This window comes from Oryctolagus cuniculus, chromosome 18, assembly GCF_051225735.1.
Source record: "Oryctolagus cuniculus isolate XC-2025 breed Fujian yellow rabbit chromosome 18, ASM5122573v1, whole genome shotgun sequence".
Taxonomy (NCBI): Eukaryota; Metazoa; Chordata; class Mammalia; order Lagomorpha; family Leporidae; genus Oryctolagus; species Oryctolagus cuniculus.
This window is the reverse complement of record NC_142884.1, coordinates 76,025,041-76,038,753: the sequence shown is the minus strand read 5'-3', so window position 1 is coordinate 76,038,753 and position 13,713 is coordinate 76,025,041.

The window sequence follows — 13,713 nt, the reverse complement described above, 5'->3', positions numbered from 1 at the left end:
CAGCAGGGCCCCCTAGCCCCACTCAAGCCTCGGGGAAGCTCCTGGGCCCCTGCGAGTCTCCCCTGCATCATTAGAGGGACTGGCCCTGTGGCCCAGTAGGTTAATCCTCCACCTGCAGTGCTGCCATACCACATAGCTGCCAGTTCGAGTCCCGGCTGCTCCACTTCCGATCCAACTGCCTGCTGTGGCCTGGGAAAGCTGAAGATGACCCAAGTGCTTGGCCCCTGCATCCACGTGGGAGACCCAGAAGAAGCTCCTGGCTCTTGGCTTCAGAGGGAACCAGCAGATGGAAGACCTTTCTCTCTGTCCCTTTCGCTGTCTATAACTCTACCTCTCAAATAAATAAATAAAATCTTTAAAATAAACAAAGGGATCAGAGGACCCCCCCCCCCAGCCTGCATGGCCGCTGCCCCGGCTTCTCCAGGCCCAGGGCAAAGCTCAGTCCAGGTTTGATTCCTGACCTGGTCTTTTCCACCTCTCTGCCCTCCTCCACCTGGGCTTGCTCACTGTGATGTGGGGGTGTCAGAGTCCCGGCGGGAAAGGGCGCCCCCCGGCGGAGCGACTGGAGGGGAGTTTGAGAACAGACGATTTACATAGGTGGGGACCGGCATTGAAGAACCAGACGGGACTGTGCCGCCACTCAGGCGTGTCCTAGGCTGAGTCCCGGCCGTGCCCCTGGCTCCACCCTCCTGCTCATGGGCACCGTGGGAGACAGCAGGTGCCCGGGAGTCCCTGCTCCCACCGCAGCCTTGCTCTGGCCGCTGGGGGCATTTGGGGGCTGAACCAGCAGATGGGAGTTCAGTCTCTGAAGGAAATAAAATAAAATAAAATAGCAGGAGTCCCACTGTCCCAGCGTGACGGGCACGAGGGGAGAGAGTGGTCAAGTGGAGAGGGAGCTGAGGGCATCAGTGGGCAAAACGGCTCTGAGCAGAAGCCAGAGGACAGCACGTCCATGGGTGTGGCCTCCTGGCCCAGAGTCTGAGAAGCTTCCGGAACCAAGCCTCATGTCCCCTTGTGCAGGCTGAGCTAGTGGGTCGGTGTGTGGCAGCTCCGGGAAGCAGCGCCTGGCCTGGCAGGTCGTCAGGCGGAGCCCCCATTGCTACCAACGCATCCCTGGGAACTCCGTGTCTCAGGTCCCTCCCCCGGTCCTGGGAGACAGAAGATAGCGCTGGCCGCAGGGAAGAACTTTGTCCACGGAGAAGGCCACGCGTCCACGTGGCGGTGGGAGAGGTTCCTCCAGGCGGGCGGCGTCCAGGAGCTGTGGGGGGGGGGCGGGGCGGGCAGATGCCTTTCCTCACAGGCCCCGCCTCTGGGGTCCACCATCCCGTTCTCGGGTCCACCATCCCGTTCTCGGCTCCAGCACAGAGGTGTTGGAGGATGGTGGGTTCTGGGCCTGCCGGGATGAAAGGAAACCCGAGAGGACCCCAGAGAAAGCAGCTGAGGGCGGGCTTGTGATTGGACGCAGCTGAGCGGGGTCAAGCGTTGGCTTTGGGGCGCGGGAGCAGCAGGCCGGCCCTGTGCTTTCTTTACTGAGCCTTCGTGATTCGTGTCGCCATCGCCACGGCGCCAGGACAGCTGGTGAATTCTCTGTGAGGCGCGTTCTTTGTCAGCTGGTTCCGTGTCCGTTCTCGAGTCACGCAGTTCACATCCTTGTTTCTTTTTGACTCCTTGATCTGATGCAGGGCTCAGAATGCCTCGGCGTCCTTGCTTTCCTGTCCGCTTTTCCTCGTTTCCTGTAACTTTGATTTCAGCACAGACATCCCCTTCAGAGTTCGAACAGGAAAATGCAAAGCCGTTCTGAAGCAGAGCCCCCTCGTGGGGCTTCCTCTCACAGGTCTGAGGGGCTCCGTGGTTTTCATTCTCCTAACCTTTTTGTTTTCTCCACCTTCTAAGTCGTTCGCTTCAGCTACTCGAGCCCTCGTGTGGGGAGCAGGTTCTGTTGCTGGGTGGGGTCCACCTGCCCGGCGCTGACACCTGCCACGCGTGTTTGCTCTCCGCACGCTGTCTCAGCTCGGTTCTTCTCTGAGTCCTGCCCGTCCCCGCTGGCCTCAGGAGTGGTTTCTGCCTTCAGCCCAGAGCGTTCCAGAGCCGGGGTCTCTGGGACGCGGCAGAGGTGGGTGCAGGGCGAGTCCCAGCCTGAAGCATCCGCCCGTCTTGCAACGTCTGCTCTGCACCCCTGAGTAGCGAGGTCAGGCCGTTCCCGCCCATTCGCTCTCTGTAGGAAAGCAGTCATCTCCTTACCCATAAGCCACCTCCCTCCGCACAGCCTGCTGGGAAGCGTGATACAGCCTCCGGGGACCTGACATTGGCCTGGGGAGAAATGCCACTCGCACATTACAGGGTTGGCACCGACAGCACCCACTCTTGAAGGGGCAGAGTGGACCAGAGTGCATTCCATGCAGAATTGTTCAAAATTAGGCTCCATGCGTGAGCCCTCAGGGCTGTCTTCCGCTTTGTGATGGCTGTGCGCACGGCAGTAATAAAATCATTTTATAGATGAAGCCGTTGGGACTTGCAGAGGTAAGACCATTTCATTGTTAAAAGATTTACTTATTTATTTGAAAGGTGGAGTGATGGAGAGAGAGGGAGAGTCAGAGAGGGAGGGAGAAAGGGAGGGAGAGGGAGAGAGGGAGGTGGGGGGGAGAGAGGGAGGTGGGGGGGAGAGAGGAAGGGAGAGAGGAAGGGAGAGATGGAGAGAGGGAGAGAGAGGGAGGAAGGGAGGGTGAGAGGAAGAGAGGGAGAGGGAGAGAGGGGGAGGTGGAGGGAGGGAGAGAGTGAGAGAGAGGGAGGGAGAGAGGGGGGAGAGGGAAGGAGAGAGGAAGGCGGGAGGGAGGGAGGGAGGGAGGGAGAGAGGAAGAGAGGGAGGGGGAGGGAGAGAAAGAGAGAGATCTCCCATTGGCCAGTTCACTCCCCAGATGCCTGCAGTAGCCAGAGCTAGGCCATGCCAAACCCGGGGGCCAAGGACCCTCATCTGGTCACCACACTTGGGTGCAGGCACCCGAGCCCTTGGGCCATTAACTGCTGCCTCCCGGGCACATTAGCAGGCGCTGGGTTGGAAGCCACGTAGCTGGGACTTGAACCAGCTGTCCAGTAGGGGCACAGGCACCCCAAGAGCCAGCTTAATCCGTCTCACTACGATGCCTTCCACACACAGATATGTTCACAGGCCCTGCCGCGTGGCAGTGGAGAGAGCTGGGGACACCACGAACTCTGCCCCGCCTCGTGGTCTCACCCCCCAGAGGGTGACACAGGCTGTGACAAATCAGGGTTGGGCAGGGGGTGCCGAGGGTGCGCCCACGCCCTGACCCACAGAAACTGACACGGCAACTGGATTTGGAAAAACAGTCTTTGTACCAGGGCACTCAAACAGCTCACGGAAAACCCTCGTTAAGAAAGAGCTTTGTTGGGGCAGGCACTGTGGTGGTGGGTAAAGCTGCTGCCTGCAGTCCCATAAGGACACCGGTTTGAGTCCCAGCTGCTCCACTTCTGATCCAGCTCTTTGCTATGGCCTGGGAAAGCAGAAGAAGATGGCCCAAGTCCTTGGGCCCCTGCACCCACCTGGGAGACCCGGAAGAAGCTCCTGGCTGCTGGCTTCAGATCGGCGCAGCTCCAGCCATTGTGGCCAACTGGGGAGTGAACCAGCGGGATGGAAGACCTCTCTCCTCCTCTCTCTGTGTAACTCTGACTTTGAAGCAAAATAAATATTTTTTTTTTTGACAGGCAGAGTAGACAGTGAGAGAGAGAGACAGAGAGAAAGGTCTTCCTTTGCCGTTGGTTCACCCTCCAATGGCTGCTGTGGCCGGCGCACCGTGCTGATCGGATGGCAGGAGCCAGGTGCTTCTCCTGGTCTCCCATGGGGTGCAGGGCCCAAGCACTTGGGCCATCCTCCACTGCACTCCCTGGCCACAGCAGAGAGCTGGCCTGGAAGAGGGGCAACCGGGACAGAATCCGGCGCCCCGACCGGGACTAGAACCCGGTGTGCCGGCGCCGCAAAGTGGAGGATAAGCCTAGTGAGCCGCGGCGCCAGCTGCAAAATAAATGAATCTTAAAAAAAAAAAAAAAAAAAAAAAAGAGCTTTGTGTGAATTTCAGAAATCTTTCGCCCAAATAAATTCATACTTCTGTGTTTTCCATGAACTTCCTGCAGCTATAGTGATGGCGACGCACCCAGGACCTAACCCCTGGGGGTCCCTGGAACTCTGTGGTTACCCCAGAGCCAAGGCTGCAGAGAATCGGTGCCCGCCTGTCGCGCTGTCGCGCTGCACTCCTGGCACCGCTCTCCCTGCAGCTTCCCTGCCTGCCCCCTACCTCCGCTGTGGCTCCCTGAGGGGGCGGGGAGGGGCCTCTACCTGCTGGGTTCCTGCTCCATTCCCGAACCTGCGAGAGCGCCTGCACGTGCGGTTAAGGGAACAAACGAATGCGTGCCAGGAGGGGGACAACGGCCACATCCAGGCACCAGGGCGGCAGGACCGGGCGCCACGGCTGCCTGTGTGGGTCCGCTCTGCCCCCGTGGAGTCTGCTGTGACTTTTTTTTTCTAAGATTTATTTGAAAGTTTTACCAGAGGGTGGGGTATCTTCCATCCACTGGTTCCCTGCCCCGGTGGCTGCAGCAGCCAGGCGACGCCAGGGGCCAGGAGCTTCACCCAAGCACCGGGCCATCCTCTGCTGCTTTTCGAAGGCGCATTAGCAGAGAGCCGGATCGGGAGTGGAACAGCCGGGACTCGAACTGGTGCCCGTATGGGATGCTGGTGTTGCAGGTGGCAGCTTTACCGGCTACACCACAGCGCCGGCCCCTGCTGTGATGCTCACCGGCCAGGCTGCACCTACAGAGAGCTCTGAGCGACAGAGCGGGCCCTGAGGGCGTGGCACGGGGACCCTGTCTGACCAGTGGGCCTGGCTCATGCAGTGCGCACGGATTTGGTGACAGCCGGCAGAGAGCAGACGGGGAGCGCCCAGGGCAGCAGCACCAGCGGGCACCAGGCTCCACCCTGGCTTTTGCCCTCCGTCCTCCCGACCCCTGCTGTGCACGCGGTGTCCACAGTCGCTGGGAGACAACGTCGAGGCCGACAACCCGGTCAGGTGCCCTTAGACCCTTACTCCCAACTGACACCGCCCCCCCCCAAGTGCTGCAGGCCCCCTCCCGTCCCCAGCACCCACAGCGCTCGGAAGCCAGGCTGGGCTCTGCAAGCCCCGAAGCTCCTGGAAAGCCCCCCCCCCCGCCCCGGGATAGGCGCGCCGGCCCCGGGTGCAGCTGGTCCTGCCAAGTCCCTGTGGGCCAGGCTGCTCCTCGGCCCGCCCCCTGGGTGCCCTCTCCGGTTTCTGCTGGGGGCACTTCCTTCGGGACTTGCACACACGAGTCTTTGTCTAGAGTCCGCTTCCAGGAACCTGACCTGGGACAGAATCTGGGCACAGAGTTGAGTAAGCTGACCATAGCCCACAGCCCACAGCTGAGGGAGAGGAGAAGCCGGGCTCGGTGGCCCTGCGTCTGATACAGGACCCAGCTGCCCACCATCACGCTGCACTGGTACAGACCACCTCCCACCACCCTCCCACCAGCAAGCCGTGTGCTCCTGCCAGGCACGGGGTGGGGTGCTGGGCGCAGGCTGACTAGGATGCATCTGGAACTGTGACTTCCTCCTGGGTCTGTGACGCAGCCACCTCTGGGTGTCACTGCGTGGGCTGAGGCCCTGTCCCTTCAGAGGCCCCGGGTCTCTGTCACTGCTGATGCTGCCGTCATACAGAGCCTGTGTCGCCGTGACATCCCCGTATGTGACTCTCCCTTCCTGGCTGGGAGCCAACCAGATGGAGGTGGCTGCGGCTCTGGGGCGCGCTCAGAGCCACCCCGGCCTGCTGGGCCCTCTGCCTGCTGGAGCCAGGCCCCCATCCCTGTGGCTCCTGCCAGCTGTCAGCTCCAGGGCCCGGGGGGCGGGGCCTTCTGGAAGTGAGCCCAGAGCCCCTCTCAGCGTCTCTCTGGGACACTGGGGGCAGGTCCCTGGAGACGGCCCGGGGTGTCTGAAGGGCATCACCTGGGGCAACAGTGAGCTCCTTGCCTTGGGGGCAGTGCAGCCCTGCAGCCTCCCCACCTGCGCGGGAGGGGGCTCCCCCTGCCCTTCCAAACCCCCGAGCCCAGGGCGCCCTTTGACCCTCTCTGGCCTGCACTCCCTGAAGCTGCAGAAGCGGCTGCTGTGTGACCGACCGTCCCCGTCTCTCCCAGCCCCTCTCCTGCGCACCAGACTCCTGGGACCAGCTGGGACCTCCCGTCGAGGGTCCCCTGATAGTTTAGGCCACGTGCCCGGGCCCTGTTTGCTATGCGAATCCTTGCACAGCACCAGCTGCGCCCCCAAGAGCCCGCCACGCTGCACCTCTGCCTCAGCTGCCGGCTGCAGGGCCGGCGCTGTGCTCTGCACATTTTGTGCAGGAGGGGACTTGGGCTCGGGGGGCACCTGGCTGACGGCTCCCAACTGGCAGACCATTGGGAGGGGCCAGGCCTCGGGGGCCACCTGGCTGACGGCTCCCAATCGGAAGACCATTGGGAGGGGCCAGGCCTGCGCAGTCCGCCTGTCTCTGCAGCAGCAGCTCTCAAAGTGGAGCCGGGATCAGAACTTTGGGAGAGAGAGACCGCCGGTTCACTCCCCAAATGCCTGCAACAGCCAGGACTGGGCCAGGCGGAAGCCGGGAACCAGGAGCTCCATCCAGGTCTCCCGTGTGGGTGGCGGGACTCCCATCACTTGAACCACCATCTGCCGCCTGCATTGGCAGGAAGCCGGAGGGAAGCTGCGGAGCCGGGACTGGACCCCATTGTGGGTACCAGGTCCTCTGGGGGTGCCGGCGTCCTAAGTGGCAGGTGGACTGGCTGTGCGACAATGATGGCCTGGGAAGCTGCATTTTGTGTGGGTTCCCTGGTGACGGGAACGTACTGGTCCCAGGACCCTGCTCTGGGAACCGCTGCTCTAGCGACTTCGACTTCCAGGGAAGAACAGGCCTGGGCTGCCCCCTCCCCAGACACTGGGTGTGGGGGTCCCGACCCCAGCGTTGCCAACCAGCGGTCCTGCCTCCATGACCCTTGTGGGTCGAATAAACAAGTGGACGGGCGGCTCCCGTCCGCGGGAGGCGTGATCTGAGGCAGGTGCAGGTGGCACTGTGGGGCGGGGGCTTGCTGTCGCATCTCCAGTGCCCCCCGTAGACAGCAGGGGTCAGATGGAATGACAGTGACGAGGACAAGGATGCGTTGCACTCTCCACCCTCTATGTTTGAAAACGTTCGCCATAAACTGTATTTCGTGCAGAAAACAAACTCCCGGCTCCCCCGCCTGGCACCCGTGGGATGGAGGTCAGTTCTTTCTGCCAGCAGTGGTCAGGACACAGCTTCCAGCCCGAGCGGCTCACGTGGTGCTGGGCTGGGCCCTCCCCAGTGGAGCCATCGCCCGCTCCGCCTCCACTCAGCCCCACATCCTCCAGGCCTCTCCAGGCTGGGCTGCCCCTCCCTGCCCGGGCACAAGGCACCTGTTCGGCGAGTTCCCTGGCTGAGCGTGGAACTTGCCGGAAGCCTCCCCTCTGGGAGCAGGAGGCGGGTGCGGGTCACGGGGCGGGTGGGCTGTGAGAGCTCCCGGGGCACCGACACTCCGGGCCGTCACAGGGAGGCCCCGGAGGAGGCCTGGGCCTGCCGAGTTTCGACGTGCGTGGGAACCGGGAGGGGGCAGGAATTCCCCGGCAGCTTGGCCGAGGTGGTTGCCACACATCGCACGGTGCCTCCGGCTTGCCGAACACGCTCGGTCAAGGTGACTTTTGATTGTCTTGCTTTGACTTAGTGCTTTGCATTGTTTCGGTTGCAAATAACAGAAACCAATGTGCACCAGCCCAAACCAAAGCCTGGGGGTGGCCGACTACTGGGGAGCACGGGGGGCTGCCTCGAGCCCCAGCACAGGGAGAGCGGCTGGGACGGCTTAGGGGGCCTGCTGGCTTCTCTCCTGGGCAAGCAGGGGCCTCCCCGCAGCTGCGAGCTGCAATCGCTTTGTTCATGCGTTCCCCGGGGCCCGAACGTTAGCCCCACGCTTCCTGTGTGCCAGGGCCCCTGGGAGGGGCTTCACGGTCAGGACCTCGCTGCACCCCACGGCGGCCTTGGCGGTCGGGCTGCCTTGCTCCTGCCGACAGGTGCAGGCTTTGCCCTGGGACAGGCTGCGTGGCTTGCTCTGGCATACAAATGAATGAATGAATGAAACCTCAAGAGAACACCCTGGGGAGGGAGATGGGATTGGCTCAGCCGAGCGAGGTGGCCTATTGCTGGCCCAGTGGCTGTGGCCAAGCAGGTGGGTCTCAGAGGAGCAGTATGGTGTCCCCCAGCCCAGTTCTCGGGTGGACCGCAGGCCTGGCACCTGGTCCCGGCAAGCTTCCGCCCTCCTGGGTATCCCAACCCCACCCTGCTTTCCATGGACACACAACGCCCTGCTGCATCTGGATTCCCACAGTGGGGGTGGACGAGGCCTGGAGTTGAATCCCGCCCCTGCCAGTTGCCCAGTGCTCTGCTCTTGGGCCACGATGCCGACTGCCAGGGGGCGTGGGGAGAGTCCAGTGAGACGCTGGTAAGGCATTCCTGAAGGACCAAGTTCAAACCCAGCACGTGAGCCGGCCAGCTCTGCACCCTGCCGCACCCAGGGCCCCTTGCTCGGCCGTGCGCAGCTGCCGGGAGCTCCACGCCTCTGCCTGTTTTGTCCCCAGGCCTGGGTTCCCCAGCTCCTCCCACCCAGGGGAGCTGATGACTGCGTCCCCTGAACCTCTGCACATGAACTTGATTGGAAATTGGCTCTTTGAGCGTGATGGAGTGAAGGCCCTTGAGATGAGACTGACTCGGGCGGCCCTGAATTCAGCGTCCCTGGCCCGGGGGGAGGGGCATTTGCAGACACGGAGGCAGACGGAAAGACGGCCACAAGGCCTGGATCGCACCTCCCCTCACCAGGGGCCCATCCTCCCACGTCCCCAAGCCGGGCTCCGGGATGTGATCTCCAGGCCAGGGACACAAGCTTCACCTCTGACCACCATCACCGCCAGGCCTCGGGGCTGTCAACTAGAGTGACGGCCAGGGCGGGACTTCCTGCAGGAGGGCCACCAGGGGCCACGCCCATGGCAGGGGTAATCGAGGGAAGGACCTGCCCTGTTCCGCCCACGGTCATCTGAGGTGATGTCTGGGACAGTGGTCTTGGAGGAGGCACACTGGACACTGGGGCGGGGTGAACACTGCTGGAGCTGTGGCGTAGCAGGTAAAGCCGCCGCCTGCAGTGCCGGCATCGGGCGTTGGTTCAAGTCCCGGCTGCTCCACTTCCCATCCAGCTCTCTGCTGTGGCCTGGGAAAGCAGCAGAGGATGGCCCAAGTGCTTGGGCCCCTGCACCCACATGGGAGACCCAGAAGCTCCTGGCTCCTGGCTTTGAATCAGCCACATGGGGAATGAGCTGGCAGATGGCAGATTTCCCTCTGTCTCTCCCTGTGTGTAACTGCCTTTCAAATAAATGAATAAATCTTAAAAAAAAAAAAAAAAACGGCAGTAGGGATGGAAAACCCCAGGAAGGAATGCGGCCATCGGCATGCCAGCTCATTGAGTTTGCTCCCCCCAGGCCGGGCTGCCCAGGGCGCGCCCGCTGTTGGCCCCGGGGCCTGAGAAGGGGCCACAGCTTCAGTGCCCTCCTCGGTGGGAAGACTCGTGTGGCAGAGGGAGGAGTCCAGGGAGGACCCGGAGAAGCGGGGAGGGGCGGGGCTCAGGCGCCCCAACATCCTGCCCGGCCGGTTCCCAGCCTCACCCCTGCCCTGAGCTCCTCCGCTTCATCCACGGAGCAGGGCAGGAAGACCGGGAGGTGAGGGTGCAGGCTGAGTCTCGCGGTGGGACCTGGGACTCATGGGCATGATCACAGAGACACACACACACACACACACGTGCAAAGTGCATATACACACAAAACACACTAACAGGCAAAATGCATATACACAAAACACTCACCAACATACATGCAACATGCAAATACACAAAACACACACAAAGTGCATAGACACACAAAACACACAAAAACACACTAACACAGGCAAAATGCATATACACAAAACACTAACATACATGCAAAATCCAAATACACAAAACACACACAAAATGCATATACACAAAATACACACACATGCAAAATGCATACACACACACACACACACACGTGCCTGTGGAACCAGAGACTGAGACGGGCCATGGATGGTCTCACACGGCGCGTTCGTCACGCAGGACGGCTGGAGGCAGCAGGGCCCTCCTCGCAGAAGTTTTTGAAAATCATTACACACACACACTTCCCAGTGGATGCCCTTAGTGTGGGAAACAACCTGACTTCGACAACGAAAGGCAGACCAAAGAGGGGCATGGGGTGTTCCGGGAGCCAGGGCTGCCGCCCCCCAGCCCTGCAGGAGGCACGGCCCATTGCTCCTGCCCCCACCCCCGCAGCCCTGCTGCCCAGCCGGCTCCAGCTGGCTTTGTGTCCCAGCAGCGGCCACCCTGGCCTGTGGCCGCTCCAGGTTGGGTCTGGGGTCCCCAGGGAGCCGTCAGCCTTTGCACCTGAGCCCAGAGCTTCCCAGCCACGTTCACACCGTCTCTTTGCTTGCAAGGAAGCCTCAGCCGCCTTCTCTCAGCAGGCCCGCGGCCGGGGACTCGGCCCGGACCTCAGCCCTCGGGAGCCCCGGGACTCCAGCACTTGCTCAGCCCCCAGGCGCTGCTGCTGGCTCCAAACCAGCCGAGCCCGAGGGAGGGCCGGGCCGGCTGCGAAGGGGCCGCCTCCCAGACCAGCCGGGCACACAGCTGCCACCACACTCGCCCAACTCTGTGTGTGTCCCCTCCAGAACGGAAGCCAGGGCAGGGGAGGGGCCGTGCGTGGGGGCGTGGCAAGGCCAAGGGCAGATCCCACTCCCCCACATCCCACGTCCCACCTCTCCGAGGCCACAAGCACCCTGGGCTGGGGCCATCCCCGGGCTGTTCCTTAGCACCTCAGCCTGGGCCCGGGTCCAGCCTTGAACTAAAGAAGATGAAAAGGCCGCGGAGGAGCGAGGGGACGCTTTCAGCCCTTCCCAAAGACCCCATTAGTCACTCCCGTGCATGCGCTGAGGAGAGAAGGCGAGAGACGCGACAGGCGTCAGCAAGAACACCCCTGCCCCCGGACCCCAGCCACTCCGGGGTCCCGAGAGCACCGGCGATGAGAACTTCCGGAGGGCGGCACCTCTGTTCTTTCTGGAAGCTTCCTCCATGCGGCCGGCACCTGACCTGTGCCTTTCTATGCACTCAAGCGTGGGCAGCCATGTGGCAGCCGCAGACAGTGAGACAGGCAGGTGCCTCTGGCGAGGGCGGGACGGTCCCGGGCGGGTGCCAGAGTACACGGCCGAGCAGTGAGAAGCTTCTCGCCCTGGAAGCTCGGGGCGCTGCCCCCGGGGGAGCTTGCTGAGGACACAAACCAGAGCCTCCCCCACGCGGCCTAAACCCCAGGGGGCTCCGGCGACACAGCTCAGGAAGCTGCTGCTGGTGTCCTGGGGTGGGGGCCAGCGTGCTGCCCCCCATCCTGCCTGCGATGCCAGCCACACCCAGGCTGAGAAACGCTGGCTTCACCAAACAGGGACTGCGATCCCCTCAAAGTAAAAAGGTTTCCAGGACTGTCCGGACGTTAGTCATGGCCAGATCCGTATCACCACCTCCAGGAAAGCCGCCTCTGACTGCTCCTCCCTCTGCCTGGGCTCGGCATCCCTCACCAGGGACCGCCCCCACCTGTGTTTGCCCCACAGTTGCCTTTGCCATCAGAGTGAGGGTCACACCCCCCCCCCACTAGGCTGCTGTTCTGTCTCCCCCAACCACGAGACAACAACTCCTACTATCTGCGCACCGAGGCTAGAACCCACCGAGGGGCGGCAGCCATCATCCTGGGGTGTTTTCTGCGGGAAGCCTGGGGGCGGGGTGGCAGGGCACAGGGTGCAGGAGAGGCGCTGGGTCTTAAGTAAGGGCTCTCGGCGTTGTCTCCACACAGGCGCACGGGACAGGTGGTGGGATCCTGTCCTACAGCGATTCTCTCAATCCCCATGGAGTTCTCTGGGAAGCTAGCGTCACCTCCCAGGAGCCTGCCCCTCCCGCCCCCGCCATGCAACGTGGCCACCCGCAGGTTTGCGGAGTGAACGGTGGGGCCCTGTATGACGCTGACAGGGTTTCTGGAAGGGGTCAGCAGGTCGGGAAGCCAGGAGAAGCCTCGTGAGTGACAGCACGGGCTGCAGCCTGGAGCCCGCCCTGGGCCCTGCCAACAAAGCACTGTCGGCAAACACCCCCCCTCACCCACCCCCACCCAGGTGCCCCAGACAACCCTGCATGCAGAAGCAGAGCCACGCACACCTCACCCCGCCACAGCCACCCCAGGGCTAACCAGTGACGGCCAGGACAGGCGACGACAGGTGCATCTCCGGCAAGGGAAGATAACCCACGGCTACAACATGCACCTGTGTGGGGGGGGTTCATGGCTACAACATGCACCTGTGTGGGGGGGGTTCATGGCTACAACATGTACCTGTGTGGGGGGGGTTCATGGCTACAACATGCTCCTGTGTGTGTGGGGGGGTTCATGGCTACAACATGCACCTGTGTGGGGGGGGGTCCATGGCTACAACATGCACCTGTGGGGGGGGCAAGGCTACAACATGCACCTGTGGGGGGGTCCATGGCTACAACATGCACCTGTGGGGGGGGTTCATGGCTACAACACGCACCTGTGGGGGGGGTTCATGGCTACAACATGCTCCTGTGGGGGGGGGGGGTCCATGGCTACAACATGCACCTGTGGGGGGGGTTCATGGCTACAACATGCACCTGTGGGGGGGGGTCCATGGCTACAACATGCTCCTGTGGGGGGGGTCCCTGGCTACAATATGCACCTGTGGGGGGGGGTTCATGGCTACAACATGCACCTGTGGGGGGGGTCCCTGGCTACAACATGCACCTGTGGGGGGGTTCATGGCTATAACATGCACCTGTGTGTGGGGGGGTTCATGGCTACAACATGCACCTGTGAGTGGGGGGGGTCCATGGCTACAACATGCACCTGTGGGGGGGTTCATGGCTATAACATGCACCTGTGGGGGGGGGTTCATGGCTACAACATGCACCTGTGGGGGGGTTCATGGCTACAACATACACCTGTGGGGGGGTCCATGGCTACAACATGCACCTGTGTGTGGGGGGGCTCATGGCTACAACATGCACCTGTGTGTGTGGGGGGGTCCATGGCTACAACATGCACCTGTGGGGGGGTCCCTGGCTACAACATGCACCTGTGGGGGGGTTCATGGCTACAACATGCACCTGTGTGGGGGGGTTCATGGCTACAACACGCACCTGTGGGGGGGGGCTCATGGCTACAACATGCACCTGTGGGGGGGTCCATGGCTACAACATGCACCTGTGGGGGGGGGGCTCATGGCTACAACATGCACCTGTGTGTGTGGGGCTCATGGCTACAACATGCATCTGTGGGGGGGTTCATGGCTACAACATGCACCTGTGGGGGGGGTTCATGGCTATAACATGCACCTGTGGGGGGGTTCATGGCTACAACATGCACCTGTGTGTGGGGGGGGTCCATGGCTACAACATGCACCTGTGTGGGGGGGGTCCATGGCTACAACATGCACCTGTGTGTGGGGGGGTCCATGGCTACAACATGAACTT